The following is a 24079-nucleotide window of genomic DNA, read 5'->3' on the forward strand; positions in this document are numbered from 1 at the left end:
CGGTCTTTGTTTCTCGGCAGGTTTCGCAGGCTCGGTGATGAATTTGCTCGTTGGATTGCGTGCGGTAGGTGGAATCGCCTCGTATCTGTCGTTGCTTGGCGCTGGACCAGATCGAAGGGGTCGGAAGCCCATGGTTGCGATCGATCCATCTGCATTATATTGGGGTAGATCTCGCATCGGCGTATCGTATTCGTAGTTGGACAGTGCGGCAGCAGCGTGCAAATTCGTAGGTCGGCGGTGAGACGTAGTATTATCGAAAGGCCGTACGGTCGCTACGTTTCCAGAAGACGTACCAGGTGTCGGCGATGTCACGTTCGTGGCGTTGGTCGTCGAAGTTGTAGCGCTTGTAGCGGGATTTGCCGGAGTCGTATCGGTATTCGTCGAAGTCGTCGAAGTCGTGGATACACGTCGCTGATCGGTGGTACTAGTGACAGCTGCGTTACGATTAGGCATATTGCGACTGGCTATATTGACTCGCGGCGGCCTGGTAGCTTGGTTACGATTTACGAGCGTAGCGTTCTCGTTACGTAGTTGGCGATTGACTTCTCGCTGGTGCTGCAATTGATTTTGTAAGCGGCGAATCGTCGCATCTCTATCTTGCACCGATTCGCGATAATTTTCCATGATGTATTCATACCTCGAAATTCGCTGGCGGGCCGCGTCGAGTTCAATTTGTGGGTCCGGAGGGGCAATTGGAGCTGCGGCGATTTGATCGGTTGCCGGACTAATGAAATTCGCGTCGAGTGGCCTTATCGCTCGGTTACAATTCAGCTCTGGGCATAATACAAAATTGCCATTTTCGTCGGAAGCCATAGACTCACCTCGCATTTGGCTAAGGCAAAACGGGTGAAAAGCGTGGCAGTGCGTGGCGGCCAGCGTCGGTAAATTATCATGACTTACTCGTTGGTTTGGGTCGAAAATCGGTTTGTGACATTTGGAGCACAAGATTACCGTAATTTGGTCGTCGGCCATGGTTGAATTCACTCGCGATCGGTAAAGTTTTTCCACGAATCGTACACACGTACCCGAGATGTCGAACACTCTGCGTTCGTAGATATATACTTCGCGACACACCGACACTAAAGGATTATCGTACTCGCAGTATTTACACATATAACACGTAATGTACGCACAAAAAATTCATATTATTCGCGCAATTTACAAGAATGGTAATAAAATACTCGATTAATCGAACACTAATACTTCGCAAAACGTTCACACACGATAATAACATACATCAAAAATACAATGATAATTTTAAAAACGTAAAGATCGAACTGTAGCCGGGCGGTAGACAGGAATATAATGGAACCGATTACAATATGTGCAATAGATAGTAATTCGAATCCGTCTGCGCGCGTCGCTCGATGCCTTTTTTGTATAAATATAATTTAGAGGAGGGTGGAAAGCATCTCTCGAACGAGAGCAAGTATTTCTTTGATTATCAGTAAAATGCGCGATAACGTTTCGCATTCTTCCAGCGTAAGCATGATGATAACACGAGCGACTAGAAGAGAATAATCATATCAGTAGACAGAAATGAGCTGCTAACGCAAAAACTGCCCTTCTCCCTCCCTTAGGTGACTGGTTGGTGGCGACCAAGCGGCGTAGTCAAATTTCTACGAAAAGCAGAAGAAGCACGTTCGTGCAATGTGCGTATTGTTTCATTTTATTACGCACTAGAAAGCGGTCTTTTGGACATCTTATTCGGTTTCAAGTTGATTTTTTATAGGTAATAAATCCGTAGTTGTCACGCTAGTGAATATTTGGTCCTTTGAAAGGAATTTGATTGTAATTTTGGCCTTGAAATTCTAGCCCTGAGATGTGCTGTATTGTTCGTACGAACCTATTTGCTGTCATCACGTGTGTAGAAAACATGTTTGGGTCAACGCACGTGGTTGTTTTTCGCTGAGCAGGGCATCGAACGATGCATTAATTACCATTTTAATGGTCGATGAATTGTTACCGAAAAAGGTTCGTATTCATCGTACGATGAGTGTTTGAGTAATTTGCAGCAAAAAATGAACCTTTTTATGGTAATTAGTCACTTTGGTGGGCGTGGAGTTAGAAAAAAGAAACGTACGTTTCTAACTGGCATTTCTTATGTATTATTTCAAGGCAAGTAGGTACCTGCCTATTTCTTCGCCTTCTCTATTCAACTCACCTATTTCTGTCTCAAATATACGATGTTTTTTATGTGTTTTCAGGAGTGAAACTGTACGAGTAATTTGAGTGAGGTGTGAGTAGGTTAGTGTGAGGCGGAACGAGCGTTTCAGGTTTTTAAAATAGTAAATCAAAAAATGTGTACGTTTTCGTACATGTATAAATTTTTCAATCATTCGTTTCTACGTATTTTCCCGAGCTAGGTATAATTGTAAAGTACTTACCTTTCGGTTATTTGCACATAGGTGCATCTTGCGTTCGTATCATAACTGTAATACCACCTGTAGAGAAAAATGTTTCAATACAATTGATACTTACCCATATCTGTTCAGATAATAGTTACCAAGTTTATTTTTAAACTCTTATCACGTTGGTGATATTCTATTCGAAGCATTTCGTTAAATTTTTACTCATTTTTGAGTCTGTTAATTTTATCCCCTGTTGCCACGTTTGCCCTTCCTATAATTTTGTTGATTCTTATGTAAGCTTTTACCTATTTGTTCGAACATAGTTCCTATTTGTTTTGCCCTGGTAGGCATGGACAAGTAATACGTATACGTATATCGCTGGACTATCCGTACAGTTTTATTCGTTGAGAAATTTTACATCTTAAAATTAAATACCGAGGTACAAGTTACCTATAAACAGTTACCGGACGAGTTCTTACTTTTTCGAGTGTATAAAACTTCAAATTTTACGCAAAATCCGCGTAATTTAATCTTAATAGCTGCAGGAACTCGTCTATGATCGCCATTGGTCGATAGACCCTTGTCGTACGATCTCTTCGCCTCGCAATGATCAGCTGCGCACCTTCTTCATTAAAATGTTGGTGAAATTCGATAACGATTGCTGAGTTTCCGTACGCGAAATCTGTTAGATTTTGAAAAATTAGCTCATTTAGCCGTTGGTCGAAGTCGTTGATATGGAGGAAGCGTATATATTCCGCTCATTGGCAGCGACTGTTACTACGATACGCGGGCGTCGTTGTACTGCGTGTCGAGGTCGCTGGAATTGTAAGAAGATCGATCGGAACGGTGGTCTCATTTCTGGCGGTCGAATGGCCGCAAGCGCCGGATCTAATCCGGGGAAAATCGGCTCCTGAGCCATCGCACGAACGTAGAAAGATTGCGTAGCAAAACACTCGTAAATTAACCGTACGGTAATATTATAAACGCGATCACTTTACATCAATTTACAGTACTCGATATACGCACGCTGCCTCCCTTATACGCTCGAAATATTATGCTTTGCGAGAACGCACTTAATCGAACTACTGGCACATTGGTTGATTTATCAAAATTTTGGTTTGATAATCGTACGAACGCACATTCGAATTTTGCTTAGCAAAATATTCTCCGATCTAGAGTGATGTGATATTTCACGATTGCGATATTCAAGAGAATCAATTTCACTTACCTGTTACAGTAGTTATTCTCTGGCTTTGTACGTGTGTCAATTTGTTCATTTATTGTACTTTAAGTAAAATAAAGAAGTCTATACGTGTGTACATTAATTATTTTATTCGAAACGAAAAATCGAAAAAAATCAGAAATCAGGTACATCTTGACTTAATACTAGGTGGTACGTACGTATCCTACTTAATCTAAACATCTTAAAACTTACATAAATTCCGCCGGGATAAAGCCGAAAGTATCGAGGAAGTCATCGACGACTGTTATGGGTATGCGTACCCGTGCCGTACGGCTTTCTCTGCGAATTACCAATAATCGATCACCATTCGCGAAGTAGAAATTGTGAATCTCCATGATGATTAGCTCTATTGGATTATAGTCAAAATCGAACAATAGATCTTGATGGAACAGCTCGCGGATCATGTTTCGTAGATCAATTCGGGAAAATCTTCTTGTGCATGCTCGTCCTCTAGCTCGTACGTTAACGCTAATCGCATCCGGTATAATATGATCATGGACCATTCCGTTTAATCGTATCCGAACGGTAACATACCCAAATCGTAGGTTCCAGGGTCGACGTCTGCGTAATGCGGGAGCCAGGTATGGGAATGGTCGATTGTTATCCATTGCGATCGTTGAAATTGCCAATAGCACTGTTTTTTTATCACCGTAAGGTACTTGTATAATTATACGTACGCACTTATCTTACATTAAACTATATTACCGCACATGTACTGGTTTCTCGCGAACTTATACTTCACCGCATCAGGCGCTAAATAATAAAAATAGCCACGTTAGCTCTGGTTACGCACAATTACGTCCTTTCGATACTGATCTACACAACATAATAGCCTTTCAATCGATAGATGACGCGTGATGTTTCCAAAACTGAACGGCTGATTCTCGCAAAATTTCCTGGAATTTTACGAGATCGGTACGAAAAGTAGCGAGAGGGTGCGGGTGAATACGAATGATAGAACGACGAGCGTCGCTGAATTGGCTAATTCTAATCTTTTTTGTTCGAACCCATCAACCAAAGCGCCAATTTTTTAATCTTCGATTTTGCTTTTTTACCTTTCTTATCATTTTTCTCCGTATCAGAGTTGTTTGGCGAATTATTTAATATGAATTCCAGTGAGTTTTCTTCGTCCGAAGACAATTCAGACGAGTCACTTTCGCTTTCGCTAACTGATACCGAACGGTCATCTTCGTATTCAGTTTTTGGATCTGGATCAGTACCGTAATACTTGCCGTAGAATTTTTGTTCATTATCAAGCATTTTAATTTGGTTTACCGTTTTGGCATTCTTTTTCAAAATTAACCGTTGTCCCATTCGAAGGGCGGTAGCTGCGAGACGTTCAGATCTTCGAGTTTTCTTTTCCTTTGGTTCTTCATTCGCAGCATCTTTCTCCTTGTCATCCGTGGTTAGATCTATGACAGGTACTTCGTTCGAAGTATTTTCCTTTTTCTTTTTCTTCTTTTTCTTCTTCTTCTTCACAGGTGTGTCCAATTCTTCGTATATTGGCTCTTCACTACTAGTGCCAGCTTTACTAGCTAGGTACTCCGAACGTTTCTTAGCTCGAGCGGCTTGTCTTTGATCTCGCGCGATTTTTTCTAATTTTGACAAAATTACCTTCGTGGCGTTTTTGGTATTTTCATCATTTTTGTCCGATCTTGGAACCTTGATTTTTTGAATTTTTTCGACCATTTCTAATTCATCCTCCTCCGATGATTCGTCGTTGTTGGTTTCAATTTTATGGTCATTCAAAAAATCAGAAATTTTCTTCTCTAACGTACGTTTATCAAGCCACGAACGTAGGCAGGGATCTTTTTCCATTTCTGAAATTTCAGCCTTTTTTAAAAACAACGTCAGTTGTCTAACGTTCGCAATGCGATTCACGTTTGAACCGTCGGTTGGTTCAAGTAGGTACGAGTTGGTACCTGCTCGTTTGAGAATCTTAAATGGACCAATACGCTTTTGGTACAATTTTTTCGCGGTTTGCTTGTCCGAACTAGATAATTTATGATTTGTGAGCAAAACCATATCTCCTTCCTTAAGCGTGTCTGGATCCTTGTGCTCCTTGTTGAACTTGTACTCCTCTTCGATCTTTTTTAATCGTCTTCTTTCCCGAATATAAGTTTCAATTATTTGACGGTCAGTCATTTTATCGATTTGGAATTTCGCCAGTTCAATCGTGTAGACAGCTTTTTTGGCCAAGTGATCCGCTATCACGTTCGTGTATTCGTATTTACGTGCGTAGACGTGGTGAAATTCAATGAAATCGAACGATTTTTTCAATTCCAAAATTTGCTCAAAAAGCTTCTTGTGGTGGACAGGTTTTTTCCTGGCGTTAAGCCACTTGTTTTTCAACCACACGTTAACCGTATGGTTCAGAGCCTTAATGACGTAATTCGAATCTGAAAAAAGTTTAACTTTTTTCACGTCATTAAATTTTAAAATTTCCAATGCTTGAATAATGGCTGACAATTCAGCAAAATTATTCGACAGTTGGAAATCTTCAGTAGGTGATATCCGATCGGATACATTTCTCAATGAATCTGGTGCAAAGCAGATTCCAATCCCCGCTACCGCGTCCGCGTCTCCATTCTTCGAACACGCGCCGTCGGCGGTTACGCGGGCGTATCCGTCTGGATCTAAAATTAAGTCGACCGTAGGGTCTAATTTCTTCGTAAAGCATTCCGATAAAGGGATTGAAGGAGCTTTAATTTTGCTCAAATTCTCTTTCAATTCGATTAATTTATGGGTAAAATCGAATTTCTTTCGTTTATGAGGCATTTTCGCATTTATAGCATCTACCATGCCCCATGCCTCGTTCGGGGTGAATCCGAATGACGTAGGTGTATTATTTATTTCAATTTGGATTTCTCCAATAAAGCCTTGCCATCCCGTATGGGGTTTATGAGGGTTATGAATTTTATTCAATTTCACCCTCAGCTTATCACCGATTACTCGCATCGTACGTTCGACCGAAGACGATTGCGGGTTGTAGGCATTGGTATGGGCTACCTTGATGTCATTATGCTCAAGTAGCTTGTACCAAGATTCACTTATGAATTGAGTACCATTATCGGTAATTACTTTTTTGACGGTTACGTCACGACGTTCGATGTCCGCAAGGACGGTTTGCATTGCGTTGCAGACATCCTTTTGTCGCGTATGACACATTGTTTGAATCCAAGTTTTACCGGTAAAAATGTCTTTTACCACCAGTAAAAATTTAGGGTATCCTTCGATTGCCGGAATTGGTCCAAAAATGTCAACTGACAAAACATCGCCTATGGCGTACGCCTCTATTTGTCCGTATTCTAAGACCTTGTGGTTGGTGTAATTTTTATTTACTTTGCACACAATGCACGTATTACATATTTCGCGTATGTAGTGCATAGAGTTGGGATGATAATACATACGACGAAATATCATTTCCAACTTAGCTGCGCCCAAATGGCCATATGCATAATGCAGGTAGTCTACCGTATCGTAGAATAGGGTGTCTGGTAGGTAGGGTACCAGCGAGCCGTTATCTAGCCTTTTCATTAACATAGGTTTCTTGATAGGTGTGAGGTCGTTGACCTCCTCATCATCCAAGTCCATTTCTTCTCCTGAATTTTCATATACGAGCGTATCTTTAATCGCGAATTTCTTAGCTTTACGCTTTTTTATTTCAATTTCTTTTTTGTCCGTTTCCGGATAATGCGTAGTTAAAATCTTCATGATCGCTTCACATTTTTCATCTCCGTTTTGGAACTTAGGAATATCGTTCAGACGATTATGAAGTATCGTGATATTTTCTTCAACAAATAACACTTCCAAAGGTGGTATTTCGGTCGAAAAATTCTTTAATTCCAATTCTGGCGCTTTTACACTGTACAAGTGCTTATTGGATTTATCCATAGTCCATTGTAGATCGAAACAATTGAACCAAGTAATCCAATGAGCAGCTTTACGATGTGTTTGCGCCATCTCTCTATACCTATTAGCGATCGCCAATAAATTTTTCCGAACGTGAATTTTTCGTCCAATGACCCACATTTGAACTTTCTTCAAAACTTGCACCAGTGTCATCATTTCACGGTCGAAAAGCGTGAAATTCTTCTGATGTGTTTCGAAAAGTTTCGATACAAATAAGCAGATATGCTTCTCTTTCGATACCTTATCTATGTAGAATAACACAGCGTTCATTGCATCTTCGGATACGTACGTATCAAGATACAAATCACCATCTTGAGGCGGTGGTTTCAGTTTGAAATCTTTGCAGTACTCAGCTTTCAATTGCTCAAAAGCTTTTTCTTGCTCCTTGCCCCAAACGACCTTGTCTTCATTACCCTTGGTAAGGTCATAGATAGGTCGCAAAATTTGCATATAATTAGGAATAAAATTCCTATAAAGACCGGTCAGTCCTACCAGAGTGAGAATTTCTTTCACCGTTTTTAGTGCAAATTTCCCTTTCTTCGTGTGTTTTTCAACAAATTCCATAAATTTCTTTATTTTCTCACTCTGTTTGGCAACTTCATCTTTTGAAATAATGAAGCCCAAATGTTCCGCGTATTCGCGGAAAAATTGCGTCTTGTTAGGGTTTAATTTTAAACCATTCTTTCGAATTGCTTCGAATACTTCTTTCAGACGATCTAAAGTCTCTCTAAATGTTGCACCAGACACCTTGACGTCGTCAACAAACTTAGTCACTCCTTTCATGTCAGGAATCACCTGATTTATCATGTGAACGAACTCGCCACTTGATATTTTCAAACCGTACGGTAATCGACAAAACTCATAAACTTGTCCGCATACTTGGAATGCGGTGTATTGACGCGATGCCTCGTCGAGAACCAGCTGCCAGAAACCGGCAGTAAAATCGAGAGTGCAAAATAATTCATCACCTTTGTTTTCAAAGATGATCCATTCAACCGGGTTCGGTTCTGTAAGCACTTGTTGTAGTTTTTTATTGAGTTCGTCGGCATCTAAACACAACCGAATGTCACCGTTCTTTTTTATGACCGGCGCCATCGTATTAATGTATTTTGACCGTGAGGGCCTTATTATACCTTCTCGCAACATTTTTGCGATCGTCTTTCTCAAGGCTTCCATGATCTTCTGCGAAGGACGGAATTTTTCACCTCTCCAAGGACCCAGTTTTGGGTCAATGTCAAACTTGAAGTTGACTCTTTCGCCAACATAGCGACCTGGCGAGTTGCTGAAAATGTCACAGTAGCCTTCAACTTCTTTATAGGCATCGTCTGCCTCTTTCGCGGTAATTTTACCCTTGAGAACGAGGTTGTTTAAGTCATTCTTCATATTCTTTTTATAGAGCTGTTGAGCCTTGAATTGCTCATCGAATAGCTCTTGGTCGAGGTATCCCGATTTTCTGTGTAAGTTGTGCACCATTTCGTGCATGTATTGTGGTTCAACTTCACAATGGTAGACGGACAAGGCGTCCCTATATTCGTCCTCACGTAGGTAAGGTATTTTGAACGGTTGTCCATTTCGTGGTTTACATAAAGCATAATCGTGCCCCTCTTCTAGCTGAGGTAAAATACCTAAGTATCTCATGGCCACACGGCCCATTATGCACGATTTGGCGGGAGTATCCAAGATGTAAAATGGTGAGTAAATCATCTGAGTACCTACTCTCATACAAATTTCCACGATATGAGTCATTGTTTTGACTAATTTATCATCAGCCATTCTTAATAGTACCGGACGGCGTAATTGGATATACTTAATCCATTGAGGGTGTTGTCGAGTAATATACTCGACGACAGGCTTCGAAATTACATTGGGCAGAGCCCCTGAGTCCAATTGCAACGCCATCGGTTTTAATCCAATCATAACCGGGATTACACACGCTGGATCGACCGTTTGGTGATCAATAAATTGATCACGAGTCATAGATTGTATCTCATCTTCGTTCGAAGCAGGGTGTGCATACTCGATTGCATCAATCGCATTGACTTTCAATTTAGGTGTTTTATCCACTTCCGGATTCTCGTCATCAGAATTAGCATCTTCCATAATCACCTGGTTATCACCTTTGCCAAAAATCTGTTTTGGCGGTTTTGGTGAAAGAATGGTCAATTCTTCAAAGTTCACCGGTTTGGATAAGTGGCCAGCCTTAGCTGGCGGATCATATACAATTTTTGCAAAAATTGCATCGCCGTTTGGCGTTATTTTTCGACGTAAATAAACACCCGTATTTGGACAGCAATCAATTTTCATAGACAACGCTTGGATTAATTTCTTCATCATCGAGTTGTTTATGTAAATTTTCTCGTCCATAGGGTTTTTATTTCGGTCGATATTCGATTCGAATAATGTTTTCAGACGTCCTAATGCAGCTTCCCGCGGCGGGGCCTCTCTATCACGTTTGTAATCAAGTACAGATGTTTCCCATTTATCGAGAGCGTGCACAACCATCTGAAACACGTGCGTGTACATCGACATGTCTGGGTAATATCGATTGTACGCTTTCGAATAAAAGAATTTATTCTGTAATGGTATTACATTATTTCTTTGATCGATCGCAGGTCGATCAAATTCATCGCCATTTTCCGTATGGATCTTTTCTAATTTTAGATATGCGTACGCCATCTGGCGCCAAAACGTGATACGTTTATCGTCTGTTAATTTTACTAAAATATTTCTGTACGTAATGTACCTACTTAGGCTTACTGGTTTGTCACCTTTTTTACGAGGCTTTACCAGCGGCATCATTAAAAATATATGCTGGACTTTTTTGACGTCTAATAGCAAATTAATAATGCTGTTAATTTGCTTCTCTACGACCTCGTAAGGTTTCCTTGAAAAATTCAATTCTCGTTGTCCTAGCGACAATATCACCTTGGCATTAGGTGTAAAAGTCACCTTTTGAAGGCTCGCATAGAGCTCTTCTAGGCCTATTTGATCACGTACGTAATCTGGTAATTTTTCAATTTGGTCAACATCACCTCGTTTGAGATGATGGACCAAACCATCTCCGATCCACACATACTCGTAAAACATATCGTTAGGGATCTCTATGTGGCTAGGTTTATCCCTCTCTTCCCCTAGCTCTGTCGGTTTCCCGAAGTCGCCGTGGTGGCTGCTGGTTGAGTCGTCGTAGACGCTGTATTCGTGGTGCTCGTTAGAATACTTGTAGCTGTAGGAGTAGGCGGGACGTGCGTGTTGTTTACATTCGTGGCCACGTGCGCGGCGGTAGGAGCTGGATGCATAAGCGTGGCGTATTGAACTTGCATCGAATTGTCAATGGTTTGTTGCTGTGGCTGCAATTCGGTAATTGTCGCTTGTTGCATTTGCTGATTTAAACATGCATCATACCAATCATTGTATTGTTTTTGTATTTCATCATACAATGGTTGGTGTTCATCGCTATGATAAAAATCATCATCGTCATTATATTGGGGTTGAAGGGGTACTTGCGTACCATTTACCATTCTTGGTATTCCGTTCGGGTCTATCATCATAAACTTAGCTGGCAAAATAGCCAATGGTGGATTCTGTGCTGTGGGTGGGGGCATCGGAATCGCTGCACTGGCGTTCGCGTTATTTTGTGCGGGTGGTGTATAATACACATCTTGGTTGCGAGGCACATTTCTATTATTTCCTCGGTTAAAAATATGCCTAGGTATCCATCCTTGTGGATTAGCTTGGCCTTTAATAAATGGAGGGTACCGGAATGCATTCGGACGCACCTGTGGTACCGTTGGTGCCGAAAAAAGTGGATGTTGCATTAATGGGGGAGGAGTGGGAGGGAGCGGTCCCATCGGTCCCATTTGGATCGTAGGTGGAGCATGAGGGGGCCATACCCCACTCATAATCATCTGTTGTTGCAACGTCCACTGGGGGGTTGGTTTGGATTGCACGTTCGGCATAATCCTTACCTTCTTGTGTTTAGCAAAATCGATATTAATTTCACTCAACGCACGTAGCTTTTCAATAAATTGCTCTATTGTTTGACCTTTCTTTTCGACTCGCATCTGGTATGCACCAGGTAGTTTATGTGCGATCGTATCGATTATGTAGGACGTACTACGGTGGTCAGAATGGCTTAGCGCGATAGTAAATCGAATTAATTGCCCAATTACGTCTTGTAGGCTGTTTGCGCAATCAAAATTGTCGCACGCTCGTTCGAGCATATCTTGGGCACGTTCATTCCAATAGAATCTCAAAAAACTCTCCTTTGTACGTTCGTACGTATCATCTGGCGATAACGTCGTCATCCAGGTCTCACGATCGTTCGTAGCTACCACTGTGGTAAACACATGTGCTTTATGCGCATCAGGAGCATTCGTAGCATTTGTAAAATGCTCAAATTTCTGAATGAAATCATGTGGAAACAAGCGATTTTGCTCCGTAAATACTATGTTGGATGCTTTCAATAACATCACGTCGATCTTATTAGGTTGGCGGTTCCCGCCACCTCCTCCTCCGCTCGGAGCATTGTTAACACGTTGTTCGAGGGTATTGACCTTTTTGGCAAGGTGTTCGGTAGTAGCATTTGCATCCTGCAATACCTCTGCATGTTCCTCAAGCTTGTGATCCAGCTCTTGTATGTCATCAAATAATTGATGCATCTCATCATTTGTATCACTTATAAGTTTATTGGTGGTTTCCTGGAACCTGTCATTTTTCTTGACGTATGCCGCAGATGCTTTGTTGATTTTATCAACCTCTTTCTGGTTCGCTTTGGCTATGTCATTGGCCTTTCCGGCCATTGATAATGCACGATTCGCCGCATTGCTCGCCTGTTGTGACGAAACGTCAATTTCATTGATCCTATTTTGCATCTCTTTTTGCTTTTTAAATACCTTTTTAAAACGACCATCGACATAGTTCCAGGTATACGTAAGTCTTTCAGCAACCACATCGAACGATAAATCGCCGGGCGGCATTGTGGGAGGGTTAATTACCTCACCGTCACTCGCGGTAAGGTCATGACTTTCGTCGCCAAAATCGTTCATCTCGTGTAGTGGACCTAAGTTGTTTAATGATGGATTTCGCGACGATTTTTTACTACCTACGTTGCTTGGTTTGCGACCTTGCAAATCTCTCTCGTTTAGGCTTCGTCTGTTAGGCCTATTTCTTAGTCTGTCTTTAAGTTCCGACATACGAGCGATATATTGGAACGGGTATTAAAACAAATAAAATTACTAGCTCGTAAAACAGTAGGCGTTGACAGACAGCAGAAATGCGTGAATGAGTCACACACGCACCGCAGATATAGTTGTTCTGTCTGGGACAAGTTTCGCGCCTCGGACGTTGTACAGAGGTTCCCCTCTGAGATCAAGCGTGACGAGGTCAACTAAGTATGTAGACGCGTTCGCGCCTTTTTTCACACCTAATTGCACACGTTTACAAATATACAAATACCTACACAGGTATTTGTTATCCGAAAGCGGAAGCGAAGCACAAATTAATTAACTTTAAACAGATTACAGTAGCTAACTGTATATTAGGCGCGTTTTTCCGTAAGGAAAATCAAGCTCACTTTGCATGCAATAAAGATTTGCGTTGAGGCGCCAATGATAAAATAATATTGTGTCGTAGGTACCTACTAAATATACGTTCGTATATTTGATACCTACTGACTAATTACCTACTCGAATAAGCAGGTAATCGGATACGGAGAATGCACTGGTGTAATCGTAATAAAACTAATTACTTACCTCGGCTAGGGCTTTTAGTACACTACCGAACACAATACAATATCATACGCAAAGTTCGTGTAAACGAATGTATTTGTCAATAAAGACAACTTAAAACCGACTCGGAGCACTTCAAAGGGTTCAACACAACGATTATTCGGGGGGAATTACAAATTACGTTAACACTACTAAATTATTACTAAATTATAAAATATACAAAAACACTTTAAACCTAGGGCCGGAGCTCTAAAGAATTAAGGACATATTAACTTGGCAACTCGCTTGCTTCACGAAAACGAACTACAAGTTGGTCCAGTTGCCAAAGAAGCTGGAAGGCTCATTTGACACCTTGACCACTCATTGTTACCAACCACATCACCGAACGGTGCTGGAAGGGTTAAATTACCTGTTTATACACATACGTGTTACCATTAAGGCATATCCGTCTAACATCGTTAACTTGATTTTTGGGGGCCCTGTGGAAAAGTTGCTCATTGCCGAAACATCAATTTTTCAGGAAAGCTTTTTTTTTCAAGTCCTATGCATCCATGTTTTTCGCAAATACATTTTGAACAAAGCATCCTACAAAAAAATAACCAGCTCTGAGCAGAAAGGAAATTTTATGCTCTACAATTTCCTTCATTGCATTTTTTTCATAGGATCCATACTTTCCTCGTAAAATCAATGTTAATGTTGAAAAACACGAAAATGCGGACCTGTATAATCAACTTTAAATTGAAATTGAGCAGTCAAAAATTCATTTTAGACGATTTTTGACCACGCCATGTGAAAGAGGAGACCTTCAACCACCAGAATCACCAAACAGAACTTGAAAAATGAATAAAATGGTTCTTGGCAATAAGCACCTTTTTCTCATGTCCTCGTAGATAATAATTAGGCTATGCACTCATTTGAAAATTGAGTCAAATGAGAAATTGTATAAACAGCAATCTCACGTCCCTGCTCAAACTTTGCCAGTAGACTCCCCACACCTTGTAGATTCATATAGCACCTCATCGCAAAGTCACGTCCTAAAAAGGTTACGAGTTTGCCAAAACGTTATGAGTTTGCTGGTTAATCTAGAAAAAGGTTACGAGATTGCCCCCTAGAATATGTATTTATTTATATATATATCAATTTATGTATAAATTTGTGTCACGCTGAACTAAAAAGCTCCGAACTTTAAGTCGAAACTGATGGTGGCAAAATATTGCTTTGATACTGAACTAGAGAAATTTTTAATTTGGTCTAAATCGATTCAGCCGTTTACGAGATATGAACATTTAAGTGTGTTTCAACGTTATGGATAACCAGAAATTTGTGTAAACCCTTATATCTCGCAAACGGCTCACCCCCAACAAACAGATGGGGTGGTTAGGTGTGTAGGTTGCAGATTGGTGCGCCGGAGGTCGGGTGTTTGAATCCCGCGCGAGTCAAGAGGAGAAAATTTTTTGTTGATTTTTTTGTTAATTTTTTTGTTATTTTTATCCGTCCAAAATTTTTTTGCCATAAAAAATCAAAATTTTTCAAAAATTTCTAGTGTAATTTTTGTTTCAACAAAAAACATTAAGTTTTTGGTGAATAGCCAGTAAATTTTGATAATTTTGTTTTTTTTTTTTTGTTAATTAATAGTAATTTTTAGCAAATAAAATGATTAGTTATTTTTGGTGAATTACTCGTAATTAAAGTTGGTCGAAAATTTTGGTAAATTGCCTGGGTAATTTTTGTTTTGGTAAATTAATGGCGTAATTTTTATTGGTAAATTGGTATTCCAATTGGTAAATTTTCATAAATTGCTGGGGTTATTTTTGGTAAATTGGTAAAGTTTGGTAAATTGGTAAAAACCTTTGGCAGTAAATTACTGGGGTTATTGAAAAAAAGTCGGTAAAAATTCGGTAAAAAATTGGTAAATTAGTGAGGAAATTTCTGGTAAATTACTGAGGTGAATGTTGGTAAATTGCTGGGGTAATTTTTGGTAAATTGGAAAATTGTTAAATTAGTGGGTAATGTCTGGTAAATTACTGAGGTTAATGTTAGTAAATTGCTAGGGTAATTTTTGGTAAATTGGTAAATGTTGGTAAATTGGTAAATGTTGGTAAATTGGTAAATTTCAGTAAATCGGTAAATTTCAGTAAATCGGTAAATTTCGGTAAATCGGTAAATTTCAGTAAATCGGTAAATTTCGGTAAATCGGTAAATTTCAGTAAATCGGTAAATTTTGGTAAATCGGTAAATTTTGGTAAATTGGTAAACTTTGGTAAATTGGTAAATTTTGGTAAATTGGTAAATTGTGGTAAATTGGTAAATAGCTAAATTTTGGTAAATTGGTAAATTTTGGTAAATTGGTAAATTTTGGTAAATTGGTAAATTTTGGTAAATTGGTAAATTTTGGTAAATTGGTAAATTTTGGTAAATTGGTAAATTTCAGTATTTGTTTTGTAAATTACACGCCTCAAATTGTTTATAAAACCAATTGTTTAATTGTTTGTTTATTTTCCTGTATAACAGAGCAAAGTCGGTTAATCTTGCCTACTGCGCAAGATGTTTTTTCCATTTGGTACCTCCCCTCCCCAGGCCCATTTTCGATTTTGGGGTCAGATGATCTCTAGAAATGAAATATATGTCTTCAAAACACACATTTTGACACTAATACTGATTAATTTTTTTTAATCAAAAATTCTCATTTCGGCACCTTCCTCTAAAAGCCCAGTTTGGGTTTTGATTGTGTATTTTTTTCTTCAAAAATTCTCAATTTGGCACCTCCTTCTAGAAGCACAGTTTGGGTTTTGATTGTTTTTTTTTCAAAAATTCTCAATTTGGTACCTCCCTTTAGAAGCCCAATTAAGTATTGAAATCAAATAATTTTCAGAAATGAAATCTACTCTCTCAAAAGCCCACATTTTCATTCCAATGTTGTAGTTTTTGAAAGTTTTCAATCTAATACATACCTTCTTCTAGGAGCCCAATTTGGGTTTTAGGGTCGATCAAATGAACTTCAGAAATAAGATCTACGAGTATGCCTTCAAAAACTCATATTTTGTGATACCAGAGCCCAATTTAGGTTCAAATTGTGATCAAAAATTCAATCAGCGTCCTCGAAAACCCCTGCAATAATTGAAGTTTCAACCTTTCTCAATCCAAAACTGTGGGGTTGTTCTGTAACATTTTCTCATCTAGACCACTGGAAGGAAGGATGAGGTAATGCTCCCTTTCCCTTGAAAAATCCTCATACTTGGAAATACGATATTTCAAACTATACTTATAACACAAAAAATTACTTCTACATTGATAATTTTTTTTCGGAATTTTAAATCAAGAACTCTGAGTTTGAGTTCGATTTTTTAAGTCATATTTTTTATCAAAAAAATTCGCTTTTAATTTTTCAAAATTTATTCAACTTTTTGAAATTTATTACTATTTAATGACCTTTCCAAGCTACTAAATTTATTTTGATTAATGCAAGATTGTTCAGAAGGTATTCAGCGATGTTAAATTTAAAATTTTTGATATTTTTGAATATTTTACCCCTGCCCACTCCTCTTTCAAAATCGACCAAAGGAGCTGATATTCCGCAAATACACACCAAAAAGTGCACTAAATGTGCCTTTAGTGGTTTCTGCTCCTCATATTTTTCGTATCCCTTCATAGTCCAGGAAAATTAGATGAAAAAAAAAGGGTCATTGGGAAAAGTGAGGTAGAAAGCTGAATTTTGGTATACTGGTCCATTTTTTTGTGCTGAACACGAATCCGATGAGTCCCCGGTCGGTCGTCCCTGGTTAGCATTCTCCCCTATTGTGGATCTAAGCCCCCCAAAACCAGTTTTTTGCAATTTTCTCCCCCGCATTGCATTTTAGCGAAAAATGAGGTTAGATACAAGAATCCACGTCAAATTTCCGATCTAATGATATATCAACTTCACTTCTACCCCCAAGGGGGTGGAGCAGGAACCATTCAAATGTGAGGGGTTTTCTAAAAAACACAAAAGGGCTATCGGCGCATAGGAGGAGTGAAATGGGCCCCGAGAGCGTTCAGGTTGATATTAGCATTGAAAGTGGGTACCATCGAGAAACTACCCCGTGTAAAATTTCAGATCCACACCACCTCCCCTTTTTGCGGAACCCCCCTTTTTTGAAATTTCAGTAACATTTTTCTCAGCCCCATTTCAACCGATTTTGAAAATTTTTCTGGAAGTTATGTATATCCTTAGTAGGTATCCCCACAAAAATTTTCAACCCCCTCCCCTCATATTTACCCCTCAAAATGTCGTTTTTTTCATTTTTTTATGCCTATTAACAATCAAGATTGCGAGCAACAATTTTGTAAACACATTTTTTGGATGTATTTTTGGCCCCAAAACATCATATACTATATTAGAAATTTTTGCTTTGGTGCGCCGTGGTGAAAACTTGGAATAATGTATCGTAGGGGGGTGGGAGGTGAAATGGGAATTTTGAAAAAAAATAACTATCGATGAGTACTGAGTAGGGTATCGTTTTCACATGATTCGATACCGCTGAGCACGAATATGACCTCAGATTTTCTGCCGCACTCACCTAGTCCCCTCAAGAGCCCCTCAGTCCCCCTCAATTTTCACGATTTTCGAAATATAGTTATTTTGATGACATTGGTGTCGTTTTCATTATGATTCGATACCGCTGAGCACGAATATGACCTCAGATTTTCTGCTACAATCACCTAGTCCCCTCCAGACCCCCTCAGCCCCCTCAATTTTCACGAATTTTTGAAATAAAGTTATTTTGATGACATTGGTGTCGTTTTCATGTGATTCGATACCGCTGAGCACGAATATGACCTCAGATTTTCTTCTACAATCACCTAGTCCTCTCCAGACCCCCTCAGCCCCCCCATTTTTCACGATTTTCGAAATAAAGTTAATTTGATGATGTTGGTTTCATTGCTATGGGAAAATTACATAAGTTCATTGTTTTTGTACAGAAAATTTCTCGTAGAATAAGCTACAGCACATGGCTCCCCCTCGAGGGGGGTGGACCCTTGAATTTTTTCCACGCAGAAAATGTGATTTTTTATGTAGGTAGTCATTACATACTACTCAAGTTACAGTAGATCGGAAATTTGACGTGGATTCTTGTACCTAACCTCATTTTTCGCTAAAATGCAATGCGGGGGAGAAAATTGCAAAAAAATGGTTTTGGGGGGCTTAGATCCACAATAGGGGAGAACGCTCACCAGGGACGACCGGGGACTCATCGGATTCGTGTTCAGCACAAAAAAATTGACCAGTATGTCAAAATTCAGCTTTCTACCTCACTTTTCCCAATGGAATGCTATTTTTCCTGGACTATTCAAAGATGTTGAAGAAAAGTCAAATTTTTTCGAGTAGGATGAAATGAAGTATTGCCCCAAAAATTTCACTTCTTCACTTTTTCAACCATCACAATACATACTGCAAAATTTTATGTCAAGGTTTCATGATACCTGTATCCAAAAACCCTCCACTCACATTTTCAATTTACTCGTACAAATTTCGTCTCGAAAAAGGAGCAAAAATCACAATCGTTTCATTCGCGCAATATTCACAAATCTATACGAAACCACGTAAGTGTCGTACTGCCTATATGCCTGCAAATACACATCTTACAACTTATTTCTGTACCTACGTTTTCACCTCACACATTCAATTCAAAGTCGAAAAATCGGCTCAAATTACCTACGCGACGTGTTGGAAATACCAAAAGCATCTCGAACTATATACTTAACCGTTTCAAAGCGCATCGACATAGGTAATTTGCCATGATGCTTCGAACACGAACAACACTCATCTTCCATTACTCAAACTCGTTTGTAGCAAAATATACGAGAGAAAAAACCATCGTAGTAGGGTATCGGATACAAACATCTTGTACAGTGCAATGGCAAAGGAGCAAAAACCTAAACGCAGCATTATCTAATAAAAGAGTACGGATAGATAAGCCAATTGATACGAAGCCTATAAAAGGAGGAAAAGCTCTCCGATAAAATGATTCGTTTAACGCGGCTCCATTACCATTTAAAAATTAGATTAGGTACCCGATATCTTGCTATGTAGTAGGTCTAGGTACGATACAACTACCCACACATCACACTTTGTACTATTCGAAGATGCTGCTACCTACTCGTAAAATACATACAATAATGTATTATACGAGTACCTATTTTTATCGTATACTTAATAAACAAACGGCCGCAAAAACGAATCCCAGCAGCCGAATAAAAATTATTTTAATTACAAACGCGCTGAGATAATTAGTCGGTGCGCGTTTCTAACGGGTTCCTAACGAGATAATTTAATTTAGAGAATATACAGGTAGGCAACTGTAGGCATATACTCGACGTATTTATACCCACCATGAGTGTAACTATTTCCCAGGCAGACGAACGAAAAAAGAAGCAAAACAAAACAAAAACAAAATGTAAAAAAAATAATGATAATAAACGATGATGCGATTATAAACTCGTTTTTTTTCGCGACTCGCGAGCAAGAAGTGGTCATTTAATTTACATTTATGTACATAGTAGAGTAGGTAAACATCATCTGTCTGTCGATATAGACACGTTGGATGGAATAAAATACCTGAAAAAATTATTTCTAGATAGATATAAAATTCACGAGAGGTTCGGATGCCAAAAAGAAGAGAACTCATTCGGCTGTCGATAGGTATAGGTAATTACCGGGTCACGCGGTTTGTTTCAAGGTAATCGGTACTTTGTACGCAGTTTGCATCATAGTAAGTTACAATTAGGTAGTCTTTCGCGAAAATAACAACGAACGGCGACGAGTTCGTCGCTTCAGCGTAATTGAGTGTTGTCTAGGCTTCATTTTAATGGTGAGAGAACGCTGGAAAAAAATGGGTTACTACATTTTATGCAATTGCATATAAGTATAAGCAAAGTGTACCTCAATACAGGTACCTATAGCTGATATTATAATGATGGAAGACGTGCAAAAAAGTAAATCGTTTAAATAATATAACCATAAAGTAAGCCGAAAAGAATCAGATTCAAATTATAATAACAATTTAGAGAAAAATCTACGTATGATTCAATTTAAATTATCCTTCGAACAATCCCCCCATCTGCTTTATTATCCATAGGTAATTTTAATACGAGCGATGAATTTGAAAAAAAAATAATAATAAAATAGGAATCGAAATGCCCATGGAACACGATACACAATAATATACCTAAATACCGAATCGTTTTAAAGCCGGAGGATTACATTATTCGATGGGAAATTCGGAATTGTAATATTCAAATAATATCTACAGAAGGATTACAATTTACAAACCGCCGTTGCGGTTTTCAAATTCAGCCAAATGAAAACGAAAGATTGAGCTTAAAATACGACAACGAATCTGGATATTTTGACCTTATTGTCGACGCCACACACCGCGACGAAATTCTTCTGTCTTTTTCGTTCGTATATTGAAATGGTCGAAGTTCAATGACAATAAATCTCTCGAGAGTTTTGAAATTAAAAAGTCATAGCTTTTATATCGATCGTCGAGCCACTTGGGAGTTACCTAATTCTCGTATAATTTCATTTCTGTGTAGTAATTTTTGTTATTCGATTATAGAAAGATTTGCAGTTCGTAGTTATTTGAAAAAAAAATGAGACTGAAAGACGTAAAATAAATAAATAAAAATTTTATAAATTACGTTTTAGGGCGAACGATCGAACGACGAATCATTTCCACGGAGAATCGTTCAAATAAAAGCCACACGTGTGACGTTTATTTGTAATTCATTGAGCGGAAAAATTACTCGAAAATATGTTTTTTCTTCGTATGAGAAAAAAATGCGAGACTCACGAACAATTCTTTTATTGTAATATAGTCGAAATGTACGTAGATCTATGAATATGAATCATTGAGGAAGTGATCCGAATAACCACAAGTAGGTACCTGATGCAGTGATTCATTAATGGGAAAATGATTTGACATGAACAATTGAACATCAATATTTCATCAGTCAAAAATGAATAAACTGTTGTTTAAGAATCATTCACATGGGGCGAGAGCAACACTTCGTTCGCGAACGATTCATTCAAAATTTTTCAAATCGCTTGCGAATATTGTCCTAAACGTTAAACTATGAAAAAAAAACCTATTTCTATCACTCGGAAGAGATTGGTTCAAACGATGAAAAATCGTTCGCGAACGAATCATTTGAAAATACATACGTCCTCAGCGCTAAAAACAGAAGGAGCTCGTTCGCGAACGAATATTGAAGCAATTTTAATGGAAGAAATATTTTCTTCTCTCCACATTGAGAATTATCTTCCCCAAAAGCACCGATCGTTCACGAACGATTCGTTTGGAGCAATGATTTGAATACTTAATGAAAAAATACGAAATATTTTCAAGTTCTGATAAAATGAAAATAAGTCATTACAAAATCCATAGACTACCCATTCAAACCCTCCCTTCACCCCCCCCCCCCCGCCCAAAAAAATCAATCAAAAATAATCTGAAAAAGCTGGTTATAGAATAGGTCGTTCGTGAACGAATCTCCAAAATTCATAAAATTACTCACCAACAAATTGGTTTGAAACAGGTAATAAATACTTATTCTGATTCTAATTTTGATTCATTTTAAAAATAAATAGTCGTTCGCGAACGAATCAATTTAATAAAAATATAAAAAAAAAAATTCCTTGGATTTTTTTCTCAATGTCGAAATTTGAAAATAATATAATCTCTCGATGAAGAAATTTTCGTTCGCAAACGATTCAATCATATCTGATCAATTCAACTCAAACTATCCAGGGTCGTTCGTGAACAAATATTTGAAAAAAGTGGTCGTTCGTGAACGAATCTTTCAAAATCGATGAAATCGTTCGCGAACGAATCGGTAAAAAATTGATCTTGAATTTTGATTGAGAAAATTAATATTATATTTTTTCTCAAGGTTGGAAATAATCTCCCTTGTGAAAAAAATTTCGTTCGCGAACGAACGATTCAGTTGAAGAATTGAAAAGATCAAATGATTGATTCAAACTACCCAGTTTCATTTGTGCGCGAATCTCTGGAAAAAATGGGCGTTCGGGAACGAATCTTTCCAAGCTGATAGAATCATTCGCGAACGAATCGTTGAAAAAATAATTTTGATTTGATCGAAAAAAGTTATTTTTCTTTCAAGGTCGAAAATAATTTCCAGAAATGTTCGTTCTCGAACGATTCATTCGAATGATTGATACGATCATCTGATTGATTCAACTCACCCAGCGTTATTTATGAACGAATTTTTGAAAAAATATGATCATTTGAGAACGAATCTTTCAAAACTGATGAAAATCGTTTGCGGACAAATCTTTGAAAAAATAATTTTGATTGAGATTTTTTTTTGAGGTCGAAAATAATCTACCTTATGAAAAAATATTCGTTCGTGAACGGTTCAGGTAAATGATTAAAACAAGGAACGAATTTTCAAAAAAAATGATCTCGATATCCAAAATGAGCAGGTCTTCGTTCTTCCTTATTTTTTTTTTTTTTTTTTATTATTTTTTTTTCATTTTCATCAATAATCTGTTACAATGGTAGTTGATCGTTCGCGAATGATTCACTTGGAAATTTCTCGAAACATCCAAAAAGATCCAACAATTTGAAATAAGTAAATAAGGTTCTTCGCAGTCTATGATCAATTATTCGGGAACGAATTGTTTTGAAAATTACTGAATCGATCAAATAACGCAGATACGCTTCCTTTTCTCCAAGTCGAAAATTATAATTCGCGAATGAGCTATTCGAAAGAATCATTTCAGCGGTTTGCCTGATTGATTCAAACTATCAAGAGTCGTTCGTGGACGAGTTTTCAAATCATAAAAAAAAAACTCAGCTTACTCAAAATGATGATTCAAATTCTTTATAAAGCAATCGTGTTCTCGAAACAGAAGGAATCGTTCACGAACGAATCGCTATAAAAAAGATTCTAATTGAAGAAGAATTTTGATTCCAAAATTGAAATTCATTCACGAATGATTCGTTCAAAGTCCGACGATCTGAACACTTGAAAGTATGTATGTGAAAAATCGTATGTAATTGGAGGGAGGTTCGAGTGATTTTAAATTAACACCAGATGCATTTCCAGCTCTCCATAGTTTTCAGACCTTTTTTCGTATTGAAGGTGGATAGAACAGGATGCTCATCAGTTTGAAAAGTCGACAATATCGTCAAAAGTTGAAAATTTCTCGTTCTAAAGGTCATTGAAAGCTTTTTTTTTGTTATTCAAAAACCAAAAACTTTGCCTTTGCTATTTGCTTTGCTTGATTTATATGTGTGAGAGGGGGAAGGACACGGACAAAAACATCAAATTTTAATTTCAATAGATCCTAGAATGTTTTTTTTTTCAAATGTTGTTGTCAGACTTTTATATGATGAATTTGATTATTCTTGTGCCAGCCTGTGTCAATTTTGATAACTTGAATTGTGATACTGTTAATCAAATTAAACTAATCCTCAATGTTATTTTTTTCTTTGTTGCAGGTGAGTAGTATTTTCGTCTTCGGAGTGTTTTCTAGAATATTATGCATCCACGTATGGAGATGAGTAAGTCATTTTATGATTTATATGTAAAAGAGTATAGCATTTCTTCGTTGAAATTTGAACGAAAATTGATGAATTCATTATGGATGTATCGAAAATTTGATTTTTTGAAAAATCAATAGTTGCTCGGGGGGGTTGGGAAAATCCCCCAGTCGTCTTATCTCTTTCTACTCAAACAAATTTATTTCAAATTTTCCTCCCAAAAAGTCCAATTATATCGTTCGCGAACGATTCATTCAAAATGTTTCAAATTAGTCTCCAATCACTCTCTGAGAGTGAAAA

The 24079-nt window shown here is 38.2% G+C and overlaps 2 protein-coding genes across 3 annotated transcripts in view; one reads left to right on the forward strand and one right to left on the reverse strand.

Moving 5' to 3' along the window:
• Nucleotides 1-24079, reverse strand: part of LOC135838591 (NADH-cytochrome b5 reductase-like) — a 280351-nt gene that overhangs the window by 140010 nt on the left and 116262 nt on the right. The gene's annotated exons all lie outside the window — the stretch shown is intronic.
• Nucleotides 1-24079, forward strand: part of LOC135838583 (fatty acyl-CoA reductase wat-like) — a 107575-nt gene that overhangs the window by 15739 nt on the left and 67757 nt on the right. Inside the window, exon 1 of one of the 2 annotated variants that reach the window (XM_065354268.1) lies at nt 23744-23800. The exons of the other annotated variant lie outside the window; for it this stretch is intronic. The gene's annotated coding sequence lies outside the window, so the exon portion shown is untranslated. Of the gene's footprint in view, nt 1-23743; nt 23801-24079 lie in introns of those variants that run through there. 2 annotated transcript variants of the gene reach the window in all.

Source organism: Planococcus citri, chromosome 3 (genome assembly GCF_950023065.1).
Source record: "Planococcus citri chromosome 3, ihPlaCitr1.1, whole genome shotgun sequence".
Classification (NCBI taxonomy): Eukaryota; Metazoa; Arthropoda; class Insecta; order Hemiptera; family Pseudococcidae; genus Planococcus; species Planococcus citri.